Source organism: Triturus cristatus, chromosome 12 (assembly GCF_964204655.1).
Source record: "Triturus cristatus chromosome 12, aTriCri1.1, whole genome shotgun sequence".
Taxonomy (NCBI): Eukaryota; Metazoa; Chordata; class Amphibia; order Caudata; family Salamandridae; genus Triturus; species Triturus cristatus.
In genome coordinates, this window is record NC_140595.1 from 723839601 (window position 1) to 723852475 (window position 12875).

Genomic DNA, 12875 nt, shown 5'->3' on the forward strand with positions numbered 1-12875 from the left:
TCTAGGATCCAGTCCTGGATTTAGAAAAGTAATCCTGAAAGTAATTAATTGCATATAACTTAAAATTCCCATTGAGCTCAATGTATTATTGTGATTCAAATTGTGTTGCCTATTGTAATAAACTGTAACTATGACCTGTAAAAGTCAATTGCCTATTGCAAAGTATTTAACTAAAGCATCTCATTCTGAGAAAGTATATTTTGATACCTATTGTTGGTTCTCAAATAAAACAACATCTTTTTTATGCAAACCAATGGCCTAGAGTTCAGTTCTTGAGTGTGTGAGACCATTTGCTGACTGAGTGTGTACAACAAATGTTTTACACTGTACTCTGATACTGCCTTACTGCTCGGCAAGCTACCACTTTAGAGAGTAAGGTTATATCTAACTTTAGCCTCTGCCAAACCTCTGGGGACTGGGCACTCTGTGCACACTGTACCTATTTGGGAACAGTATATACAGAGCCACTTTCTCACAGTAGTGATAAAGTGATTAGAGTCCTACGGCCAACATAAAGATACAGCAAAACGTGAGGTGAAAAGCAAAAAGGTTGCTGGTAGGCCACCTTAAGGATGCCAGGTCTAACAAAAACTGAACTAAGGATAACATGAGTAAAACATCAGGTTTCTCTACTGTATTTGGTGAGACAAGTGGGCCTTCTTTTATCTTCCATTCAAGCAATCTTTGACAGACCCCTTTATTATAGAGCTTTTCAAGGATTAAAGATAAGGCACTTACAAAGGAGTCCCAAATACTCAGAGATGGTTGACTTCTGTAATATGGGTCGTAGACTAAAAGCAGCGCAAAAACAGAGTGCAACAGGGTCCAAAAAACTTGAGTGCCACAAGAGAGTTTGAATGCAAGCGTATCCTTTTACAGATCCAGAGATATACTCGTGCAATTTTTAATTTTAGGACAGAACGTGCATGATGAAAAAAACATTGTTTTTAAAAAGCGCATTGCAGAATATTAGTACTTTGATGTGGGAAAACTTCAAAACTTTCAAACAAAATATTTGTAGGCAGCTTACAGCAAGCTGTTGTGGCCGAGTGGTTAAGGCGATGGACTAGAAATCCATTGAGGTATCCCCGTGCAGGTTCGAATCCTGCCAACAACGAGAATCTTTTTATTATCGGCTACAATTTCAGAAGTTAACCTTTAGTATTTCTTCCATTTCAGTTTTATAAATTGGTGGCTTATTTTTGTGTCACTATTGCCTCTCCACATATTTGTTATCGCTACCTCTTTTATGTCTTTGCTACACCTCATTCCTACTTTAGCACTGGTGTAAACGCTTCAAATTATTATACCGTTGCTCTCTCATTCATACCTGCGCATGCACTTGAAAGTTACTTTACCAATAAAAGACGCAAAGAGAGAAATAGAACAAAAGTGCTGGCTGGATTGGCAAACACACTTCATAAAACTGCATTTTCTTTTTTATTCTCCCCCGTGTTACATGCTTAACCTCCCCATGTGTAATTTCTCTTAACCTGCTGTCCCAGGAAGAGAATTCATCTACAGGCTCTTTCTGTGTTTTTTTCCCTAGTCTGTCTTTCCCATTTCTTAGCTGTGTAACTGTTCCTTTACGCGCTCTATTTAAACGCCATCAATCTCATTTGAGCTCCTTGCTCCCGCTTCTGTTTTCTCCACCTCTCATACTGCCAGTTCTCTCTTTCTCTGTGATTGGTGGCTACTTTCCTGAGCTTCCGAAGCCACGTGGTTCCTGCCTCTTGTTGTCAGACTTGAATTGGAAAAGGAACCATATTAACAAGCCTTTACCACTCACACACGGCGGAAGTTTATACTTTAATTCAGTGAGCTGAGAAAAGCGTGTTGTGGGTCCCCTACGAGCCATGGTGCTTGCTTCATCATGATTTGGCACCAGTCATTAGCCGCAGCTCTGCTAATGAGCCACTGAGGTCAGTTTCAATATTTACTCAAAAACATAACCATGCAGCCCTCCCCTCAACTGTGTATTATCTTGCTTTTCTGCTGTTCGTGTGATTAGCTGGGAGGAGCTCACGGCGACATCCTCCCTATAAAAGTGTAGATGGATCACTCTCTAACTCTTTCTTGCTTCACATACAAATGGCTTGAAAGGTGCAGGGAAGATGCAGGTCTAATAGACAGAATAGAAGGTCTGTGCCAGGTGGGTTTCTCTGCATTGGTGTCCCATCACAGGTCCACAAGTGTATTGTGTGATCTTTGACTCCTGGCATTTCACAAGCAGGCGGCCAGGAAACGGTTTCAGCCTATCAACCACTGAGGAGACGCAGCCTCTGAATGAGGAATGAGGAAGCAATGAATACATCCAGCCTATCACAGGAACAGCCCTGAGTGTTCCGAATTATAAATTCTCCATGTCACTGTATGTCGTCGAGCCCAAGTAGCTCGCCGTGATCGTATAGTGGTTAGTACTCTATGTTGTGGCCGCAGCAACCTCGGTTCGAATCCGAGTCACGGCATTGTGGTTGGCAATGTCACGGCAGTTGGGTGTTAATTTTACAGAATTAGCAAATGTACCAGTGGTTTTTGTAAAATGTCTATTAAAAACAGATCCTTTCAAATATTTAAACCATCTAACAACAAATGATTTAAACTCGCATGATTATAAGCTGTAGCTATAATGTATTTACTTACATAAATTATCGTTCTTGAACCTATTGGGGGTGAAGGGAGAGCGGAGCTCACCCCCCAGGTGCAGTTGAGTGACCTGTGTTGTGGCTCTCTAGAGGGAAGGCACAAATTTTGCTGTCACCCAGCCCAATCCAGACGTGTATTGGGGCCAGGTTTCAGGCAAATAGAGCAGTAAGTGCAGAGAAATGTTCACTCTCTAAAAGTGGCATTTCTAAAATAGTAAAGTTAAATCCAACCTCACCAGTAAGTAGGATTTTCAATAAATAAATAAAGCTACTCCTCTCCGATATGGAATTACCAAATAAAAAGTATAGGGGAATACACAGAGCTAACCTATGAGAGGGGTAGACCTCACAGTAGTGAAAAACTGAAATAGACTGTTTGGTACTTACAGGACACGCGAACCACCAAAGTACATATCTTATTTTTTACTTACATAGCATCATGCACCTAGGACTACCTAGGGCCTACCTTAGGTGTAAAATATATGTAATAAAAGGGGAGTTTAAGGCTTGGCAAGTAGGCTGGGACTCCCCTGGGAGACCCCTGAGTCTATGCCCAGAACCATAACTCTGCCAGTCGAGTACTTACCTAAAAGCCGATAACTCACTTTTCTTCCATAGGCTAACATTGAGTGGTTTCACTTGGAAATTCTTCTAAGTGGTGTGGAGTTTTGGAACTTTAAAATATTCATCTAAAATCAGCCGAACAACGAATTCTGATTTACTCACCTGTTATCAGGAGAGACCTCAGTGCTGCATCTTGGAGCTCAGTACTGACCCTGAAAAGTAATTTTAACCGTACTTACCAGTAACTCGAATTTCCTTCCATGGGATATCATTGCCTGCTTTTCGCTGAAAATTTTCTAAGTGTCGATTTTTGAAACTTACAAATATTCTTTAAAAATCGTACCAACTGTGAAAACGTAATTGTTTACCTGTTTTAGATAGATGTCCCAGTACTGAGCCTAGGAGCCCAGCACTGGATTACAAAAGTAACGAGAACGTACTTTACCCGTAACTTGAATTTTCTTCCATAGGAAACCATTGACTGTTTTTCTGTGAAATTTCTTCTAAGTGTCGATTTTGCAAACATGTAAATATTCCTTAAAAATCGCCTGTATAACTTAAACGTAGTTTCTCAACTGCTTACAGGTGGTACAGTAGTGCTGGATCTAGGATCCAACACTGACCTAGAAAAAGTAACCATAACCCCACTTACCTGCTAAGTGAATTTCCTTCCATAGGATAACATTGGTAATTTGATCAGCAAAAGTTTCTAAGTGTCAACTTTTAAAATAGCAAAATATTGCTTAAAAATCACAACAGTAACTAAAACGAATTTAATCACTTGTTTCCAAGAACTGTCCCAGGACTGAATATAGGATCCAGTCCTGGATTTAGAAAAGTATTCCTGAAAGTAATTAATTGCATATAACTTAAAATTCCCATTGAGCTCAATGTATTATTGTGATTCAAATTGTGTTGCCTATTGTAATAAACTGTAACTATGACCTGCAAAAGTCAATTGCCTATTGCAAAGTATTTAACTAAAGCATCTCATTCTGAGAAAGTTTATTTTGATACCTATTGTTGGTTCTCAAATAAAACAACAATATCTTTTTTATGCAAACCAATGGCCTAGTGTTCAGTTCTTGAGTGTGTGAGACCATTTGCTGACTGAGTGTGTACAACAAATGTTTTACACTGTACTCTGATACTGCCTTACTGCTCGGCAAGCTACCACTTTAGAGAGTAAGGTTATATCTAACTTTAGCCTCTGCCAAACCTCTGGGGACTGGGGACTCTGTGCACACTGTACCTATTTGGGAACAGTATATACAGAGCCACTTTCTCACAGTAGTGATAAAGTGATTAGAGTCCTACGGCCAACATAAAGATACAGCAAAACGTGAGGTGAAAAGCAAAAAGGTTGCTGGTAGGCCACCTTAAGGATGCCAGGTCTAACAAAAACTGAACTAAGGATAACATGAGTAAAACATCAGGTTTCTCTACTGCATTTGGTGAGACAAGTGGGCCTTCTTTTATCTTCCATTCAAGCAATCTTTGACAGACCCCTTTATTATAGAGCTTTTCAAGGATTAAAGATAAGGCACTTACAAAGGAGTCCCAAATACTCAGAGATGGTTCACTTCTGTAATATGGGTCGTAGACTAAAAGCAGCGCAAAAACAGAGTGCAACAGGGTCCAAAAAACTTGAGTGCCACAAGAGAGTTTGAATGCAAGCGTATCCTTTTACAGATCCAGAGATATACTCATGCAATTTTTATTTTTAGGACAGAACGTGCATGATGAAAAAAACATTGTTTTTAAAAAGCGCATTGCAGAATATTAGTACTTTGATGTGGGAAAACTTCAAAACTTTCAAACAAAATATTTGTAGGCAGCTTACAGCAAGTTGTTGTGGCCGAGTGGTTAAGGCGATGGACTAGAAATCCATTGGGGTATCCCCGCGCAGGTTCGAATCCTGCCAACAACGAGAATCTTTTTATTATCGGCTACAATTTCAGAAGTTAACCTTTAGTATTTCTTCCATTGCAGTTTTATAAATAGGTGGCTTATTTTTGTGTCACTATTGCCTCTCCACATATTTGTTATCGCTACCTCTTTCATGTCTTTGCTACACCTCATTCCTACTTTAGCACTGGTGTAAACGCTTCAAATTATTATACCGTTGCTCTCTCATTCATACCTGCGCATGCACTTGAAAGTTACTTTACCAATAAAAGACGCAAAGAGAGAAATAGAACAAAAGTGCTGGCTGGATTGGCAAACACACTTCATAAAACTGCATTTTCTTTTTTATTCTCCCCCGTGTTACATGCTTAACCTCCCCATGTGTAATTTCTCTTAACCTGCTGTCCCAGGAAGAGAATTCATCTACAGGCTCTTTCTGTGTTTTTTTCCCTAGTCTGTCTTTCCCATTTTTTAGCTGTGTAACTGTTCCTTTACGCGCTCTATTTAAACGCCATCAATCTCATTTGAGCTCCTTGCTCCTGCTTCTGTTTTCTCCACCTCTCATACTGCCAGTTCTCTCTTTCTCTGTGATTGGTGGCTACTTTCCTGAGCTTCCGAAGCCACGTGGTTCCTGCCTCTTGTTGTCAGACTTGAATTGGAAAAGGAACCATATTAACAAGCCTTTACCACTCACACACGGCGGAAGTTTATACTTTAATTCAGTGAGCTAAGAAAAGCGTGTTGTGGGTCCCCTACGAGCCATGGTGCTTGCTTCATCATGATTTGGCACCAGTCATTAGCCGCAGCTCTGCTAATGAGCCACTGAGGTCAGTTTCAATATTTACTCAAAAACATAACCATGCAGCCCTCCCCTCAACTGTGTATTATCTTGCTTTTCTGCTGTTCGTGTGATTAGCTGGGAGGAGCTCACGGCGACATCCTCCCTATAAAAGTGTAGATGGATCACTCTCTAACTCTTTCTTGCTTCACATACAAATGGCTTGAAAGGTGCAGGGAAGATGCAGGTCTAATAGACAGAATAGAAGGTCTGTGCCAGGTGGGTTTCTCTGCATTGGTGTCCCATCACAGGTCCGCAAGTGTATTGTGTGATCTTTGACTCCTGGCATTTCACAAGCAGGCGGCCAGGAAACGGTTTCAGCCTATCAACCACTGAGGAGACGCAGCCTCTGAATGAGGAATGAGGAAGCAATGAATACATCCAGCCTATCACAGGAACAGCCCTGAGTGTTCCGAATTATAAATTCTCCATGTCACTGTATGTCGTTGAGCCCAAGTAGCTCGCCGTGATCGTATAGTGGTTAGTACTCTGCGTTGTGGCCGCAGCAACCTCGGTTCGAATCCGAGTCACGGCATTGTGGTTGGCAATGTCACGGCAGTTGGGTGTTAATTTTACAGAATTAGCAAATGTACCAGTGGTTTTTGTAAAATGTCTATTAAAAACAGATCCTTTCAAATATTTAAACCATCTAACAACAAATGATTTAAACTCGCATGATTATAAGCTGTAGCTATAATGTATTTACTTACATAAATTATCGTTCTTGAACCTATTGGGGGTGAAGGGAGAGTGGAGCTCACCCCCCAGGTGCAGTTGAGTGACCTGTGTTGTGGCTCTCTAGAGGGAAGGCACAAATTTTGCTGTCACCCAGCCCAATCCAGACGTGTATTGGGGCCAGGTTTCAGGCAAATAGAGCAGTAAGTGCAGAGAAATGTTCACTCTCTAAAAGTGGCATTTCTAAAATAGTAAAGTTAAATCCAACCTCACCAGTAAGTAGGATTTTCAATAAATAAATAAAGCTACTCCTCTCCGATATGGAATTACCAAATAAAAAGTATAGGGGAATACACAGAGCTAACCTATGAGAGGGGTAGACCTCACAGTAGTGAAAAATGAAATAGACTGTTTGGTACTTACAGGACACGCGAACCACCAAAGTACATATCTTATTTTTTACTTACATAGCATCATGCACCTAGGACTACCTAGGGCCTACCTTAGGTGTAAATTATATGTAATAAAAGGGGAGTTTAAAGCTTGGCAAGTAGGCTGGGACTCCCCTGGGAGACCCCTGAGTCTAAGCCCAGAACCATAACTCTGCCAGTCGAGTACTTACCTAAAAGCCGATAACTCACTTTTCTTCCATAGGCTAACATTGAGTGGTTTCACTTGGAAATTCTTCTAAGTGGTGTGGAGTTTTGGAACTTTAAAATATTCATCTAAAATCAGCCGAACAACGAATTCTGATTTACTCACCTGTTATCAGGAGAGACCTCAGTGCTGCATCTTGGAGCTCAGTACTGACCCTGAAAAGTAATTTTAACCGTACTTACCAGTAACTCGAATTTCCTTCCATGGGATATCATTGCCTGCTTTTCGCTGAAAATTTTCTAAGTGTCGATTTTTGAAACTTACAAATATTCTTTAAAAATCGTACCAACTGTGAAAACGTAATTGTTTACCTGTTTTAGATAGATGTCCCAGTACTGAGCCTAGGAGCCCAGCATTGGATTACAAAAGTAACGAGAACGTACTTTACCCGTAACTTGAATTTTCTTCCATAGGAAACCATTGACTGTTTTTCTGTGAAATTTCTTCTAAGTGTCGATTTTGCAAACATGTAAATATTCCTTAAAAATCGCCTGTATAACTTAAACGTAGTTTCTCAACTGCTTACAGGTGGTACAGTAGTGCTGGATCTAGGATCCAACACTGACCTAGAAAAAGTAACCATAACCCCACTTACCTGCTAAGTGAATTTCCTTCCGTAGGATAACATTGGTAATTTGATCAGCAAAAGTTTCTAAGTGTCAACTTTTAAAATAGCAAAATATTGCTTAAAAATCACAACAGTAACTAAAACGAATTTAATCACTTGTTTCCAAGAACTGTCCCAGGACTGAATATAGGATCCAGTCCTGGATTTAGAAAAGTATTCCTGAAAGTAATTAATTGCATATAACTTAAAATTCCCATTGAGCTCAATGTATTATTGTGATTCAAATTGTGTTGCCTATTGTAATAAACTGTAACTATGACCTGCAAAAGTCAATTGCCTATTGCAAAGTATTTAACTAAAGCATCTCATTCTGAGAAAGTATATTTTGATACCTATTGTTGGTTCTCAAATAAAACAACAATATCTTTTTTATGCAAACCAATGGCCTAGTGTTCAGTTCTTGAGTGTGTGAGACCATTTGCTGACTGAGTGTGTACAACAAATGTTTTACACTGTACTCTGATACTGCCTTACTGCTCGGCAAGCTACCACTTTAGAGAGTAAGGTTATATCTAACTTTAGCCTCTGCCAAACCTCTGGGGACTGGGGACTCTGTGCACACTGTACCTATTTGGGAACAGTATATACAGAGCCACTTTCTCACAGTAGTGATAAAGTGATTAGAGTCCTACGGCCAACATAAAGATACAGCAAAACGTGAGGTGAAAAGCAAAAAGGTTGCTGGTAGGCCACCTTAAGGATGCCAGGTCTAACAAAAACTGAACTAAGGATAACATGAGTAAAACATCAGGTTTCTCTACTGCATTTGGTGAGACAAGTGGGCCTTCTTTTATCTTCCATTCAAGCAATCTTTGACAGACCCCTTTATTATAGAGCTTTTCAAGGATTAAAGATAAGGCACTTACAAAGGAGTCCCAAATACTCAGAGATGGTTCACTTCTGTAATATGGGTCGTAGACTAAAAGCAGCGCAAAAACAGAGTGCAACAGGGTCCAAAAAACTTGAGTGCCACAAGAGAGTTTGAATGCAAGCGTATCCTTTTACAGATCCAGAGATATACTCATGCAATTTTTATTTTTAGGACAGAACGTGCATGATGAAAAAAACATTGTTTTTAAAAAGCGCATTGCAGAATATTAGTACTTTGATGTGGGAAAACTTCAAAACTTTCAAACAAAATATTTGTAGGCAGCTTACAGCAAGTTGTTGTGGCCGAGTGGTTAAGGCGATGGACTAGAAATCCATTGGGGTATCCCCGCGCAGGTTCGAATCCTGCCAACAACGAGAATCTTTTTATTATCGGCTACAATTTCAGAAGTTAACCTTTAGTATTTCTTCCATTGCAGTTTTATAAATAGGTGGCTTATTTTTGTGTCACTATTGCCTCTCCACATATTTGTTATCGCTACCTCTTTCATGTCTTTGCTACACCTCATTCCTACTTTAGCACTGGTGTAAACGCTTCAAATTATTATACCGTTGCTCTCTCATTCATACCTGCGCATGCACTTGAAAGTTACTTTACCAATAAAAGACGCAAAGAGAGAAATAGAACAAAAGTGCTGGCTGGATTGGCAAACACACTTCATAAAACTGCATTTTCTTTTTTATTCTCCCCCGTGTTACATGCTTAACCTCCCCATGTGTAATTTCTCTTAACCTGCTGTCCCAGGAAGAGAATTCATCTACAGGCTCTTTCTGTGTTTTTTCCCTAGTCTGTCTTTCCCATTTTTTAGCTGTGTAACTGTTCCTTTACGCGCTCTATTTAAACGCCATCAATCTCATTTGAGCTCCTTGCTCCTGCTTCTGTTTTCTCCACCTCTCATACTGCCAGTTCTCTCTTTCTCTGTGATTGGTGGCTACTTTCCTGAGCTTCCGAAGCCACGTGGTTCCTGCCTCTTGTTGTCAGACTTGAATTGGAAAAGGAACCATATTAACAAGCCTTTACCACTCACACACGGCGGAAGTTTATACTTTAATTCAGTGAGCTAAGAAAAGCGTGTTGTGGGTCCCCTACGAGCCATGGTGCTTGCTTCATCATGATTTGGCACCAGTCATTAGCCGCAGCTCTGCTAATGAGCCACTGAGGTCAGTTTCAATATTTACTCAAAAACATAACCATGCAGCCCTCCCCTCAACTGTGTATTATCTTGCTTTTCTGCTGTTCGTGTGATTAGCTGGGAGGAGCTCACGGCGACATCCTCCCTATAAAAGTGTAGATGGATCACTCTCTAACTCTTTCTTGCTTCACATACAAATGGCTTGAAAAGTGCAGGGAAGATGCAGGTCTAATAGACAGAATAGAAGGTCTGTGCCAGGTGGGTTTCTCTGCATTGGTGTCCCATCACAGGTCCGCAAGTGTATTGTGTGATCTTTGACTCCTGGCATTTCACAAGCAGGCGGCCAGGAAACGGTTTCAGCCTATCAACCACTGAGGAGACGCAGCCTCTGAATGAGGAATGAGGAAGCAATGAATACATCCAGCCTATCACAGGAACAGCCCTGAGTGTTCCGAATTATAAATTCTCCATGTCACTGTATGTCGTTGAGCCCAAGTAGCTCGCCGTGATCTTATAGTGGTTAGTACTCTGCGTTGTGGCCGCAGCAACCTCGGTTCGAATCCGAGTCACGGCATTGTGGTTGGCAATGTCACGGCAGTTGGGTGTTAATTTTACAGAATTAGCAAATGTACCAGTGGTTTTTGTAAAATGTCTATTAAAAACAGATCCTTTCAAATATTTAAACCATCTAACAACAAATGATTTAAACTCGCATGATTATAAGCTGTAGCTATAATGTATTTACTTACATAAATTATCGTTCTTGAACCTATTGGGGGTGAAGGGAGAGTGGAGCTCACCCCCCAGGTGCAGTTGAGTGACCTGTGTTGTGGCTCTCTAGAGGGAAGGCACAAATTTTGCTGTCACCCAGCCCAATCCAGACGTGTATTGGGGCCAGGTTTCAGGCAAATAGAGCAGTAAGTGCAGAGAAATGTTCACTCTCTAAAAGTGGCATTTCTAAAATAGTAAAGTTAAATCCAACCTCACCAGTAAGTAGGATTTTCAATAAATAAATAAAGCTACTCCTCTCCGATATGGAATTACCAAATAAAAAGTATAGGGGAATACACAGAGCTAACCTATGAGAGGGGTAGACCTCACAGTAGTGAAAAATGAAATAGACTGTTTGGTACTTACAGGACACGCGAACCACCAAAGTACATATCTTATTTTTTACTTACATAGCATCATGCACCTAGGACTACCTAGGGCCTACCTTAGGTGTAAATTATATGTAATAAAAGGGGAGTTTAAAGCTTGGCAAGTAGGCTGGGACTCCCCTGGGAGACCCCTGAGTCTAAGCCCAGAACCATAACTCTGCCAGTCGAGTACTTACCTAAAAGCCGATAACTCACTTTTCTTCCATAGGCTAACATTGAGTGGTTTCACTTGGAAATTCTTCTAAGTGGTGTGGAGTTTTGGAACTTTAAAATATTCATCTAAAATCAGCCGAACAACGAATTCTGATTTACTCACCTGTTATCAGGAGAGACCTCAGTGCTGCATCTTGGAGCTCAGTACTGACCCTGAAAAGTAATTTTAACCGTACTTACCAGTAACTCGAATTTCCTTCCATGGGATATCATTGCCTGCTTTTTGCTGAAAATTTTCTAAGTGTCGATTTTTGAAACATACAAATATTCTTTAAAAATCGTACCAACTGTGAAAACGTAATTGTTTACCTGTTTTAGATAGATGTCCCAGTACTGAGCCTAGGAGCCCAGCATTGGATTACAAAAGTAACGAGAACGTACTTTACCCGTAACTTGAATTTTCTTCCATAGGAAACCATTGACTGTTTTTCTGTGAAATTTCTTCTAAGTGTCGATTTTGCAAACATGTAAATATTCCTTAAAAATCGCCTGTATAACTTAAACGTAGTTTCTCAACTGCTTACAGGTGGTACAGTAGTGCTGGATCTAGGATCCAACACTGACCTAGAAAAAGTAACCATAACCCCACTTACCTGCTAAGTGAATTTCCTTCCGTAGGATAACATTGGTAATTTGATCAGCAAAAGTTTCTAAGTGTCAACTTTTAAAATAGCAAAATATTGCTTAAAAATCACAACAGTAACTAAAACGAATTTAATCACTTGTTTCCAAGAACTGTCCCAGGACTGAATATAGGATCCAGTCCTGGATTTAGAAAAGTATTCCTGAAAGTAATTAATTGCATATAACTTAAAATTCCCATTGAGCTCAATGTATTATTGTGATTCAAATTGTGTTGCCTATTGTAATAAACTGTAACTATGACCTGCAAAAGTCAATTGCCTATTGCAAAGTATTTAACTAAAGCATCTCATTCTGAGAAAGTATATTTTGATACCTATTGTTGGTTCTCAAATAAAACAACAATATCTTTTTTATGCAAACCAATGGCCTAGTGTTCAGTTCTTGAGTGTGTGAGACCATTTGCTGACTGAGTGTGTACAACAAATGTTTTACACTGTACTCTGATACTGCCTTACTGCTCGGCAAGCTACCACTTTAGAGAGTAAGGTTATATCTAACTTTAGCCTCTGCCAAACCTCTGGGGACTGGGGACTCTGTGCACACTGTACCTATTTGGGAACAGTATATACAGAGCCACTTTCTCACAGTAGTGATAAAGTGATTAGAGTCCTACGGCCAACATAAAGATACAGCAAAACGTGAGGTGAAAAGCAAAAAGGTTGCTGGTAGGCCACCTTAAGGATGCCAGGTCTAACAAAAACTGAACTAAGGATAACATGAGTAAAACATCAGGTTTCTCTACTGCATTTGGTGAGACAAGTGGGCCTTCTTTTATCTTCCATTCAAGCAATCTTTGACAGACCCCTTTATTATAGAGCTTTTCAAGGATTAAAGATAAGGCACTTACAAAGGAGTCCCAAATACTCAGAGATGGTTGACTTCTGTAATATGGGTCGTAGACTAAAAGCAGCGCAAAAACAG

At 40.1% G+C, this 12875-nt stretch overlaps 4 non-coding genes across 4 annotated transcripts; all 4 read left to right on the plus strand.

Moving 5' to 3' along the window:
• The first annotated feature begins 1035 nt into the window (after positions 1 to 1035).
• On the plus strand, positions 1036 to 1117 carry TRNAS-AGA (transfer RNA serine (anticodon AGA)). Its single transcript has one exon. It is a non-coding gene; the product is annotated as a tRNA-Ser (tRNA).
• A 3940-nt stretch (positions 1118 to 5057) lies between these two features.
• Positions 5058 to 5139, plus strand: TRNAS-AGA (transfer RNA serine (anticodon AGA)). Its single transcript has one exon. It is a non-coding gene; the product is annotated as a tRNA-Ser (tRNA).
• Positions 5140 to 6418: 1279 nt separating this feature from the next.
• On the plus strand, positions 6419 to 6490 carry TRNAH-GUG (transfer RNA histidin (anticodon GUG)). Its single transcript has one exon. It is a non-coding gene; the product is annotated as a tRNA-His (tRNA).
• Positions 6491 to 9078: 2588 nt separating this feature from the next.
• Positions 9079 to 9160, plus strand: TRNAS-AGA (transfer RNA serine (anticodon AGA)). The gene has a single exon. It is a non-coding gene; the product is annotated as a tRNA-Ser (tRNA).
• The last annotated feature ends 3715 nt before the right edge of the window (positions 9161 to 12875 follow it).